This window comes from Theobroma umbraticum, unplaced genomic scaffold, assembly GCF_002168275.2.
Source record: "Theobroma umbraticum cultivar Fairchild unplaced genomic scaffold, ASM216827v3 scaffold_77.0, whole genome shotgun sequence".
Lineage (NCBI taxonomy): Eukaryota > Viridiplantae > Streptophyta > Magnoliopsida > Malvales > Malvaceae > Theobroma > Theobroma umbraticum.
In genome coordinates, this window is record NW_018397280.1 from 1,684,499 (window position 1) to 1,684,782 (window position 284).

Below are 284 nucleotides of genomic sequence, written 5' to 3' on the forward strand. Positions count from 1 at the left end.
CTACACTTATATGTAACTAATTACATTTTAGTAAAGAAACCTCATGGTACATCCAATGGGAGTCAGGTGAGGAAAGAATTTTACAATCCCTGAAAATCAATATAAAGACAGGGTGCATAGACCCTATTTAATAAATAAATACCATTATAAAATTTAACCATACATCCACAATCATATTGGGTCTAGTTCATAATCATCCATATTCATCCATTCACATGAACATAAAATTAAATTTATCTCGTTCAAGTTGTTAATCACATGAGTTATTTGAAATTAGTTAAATT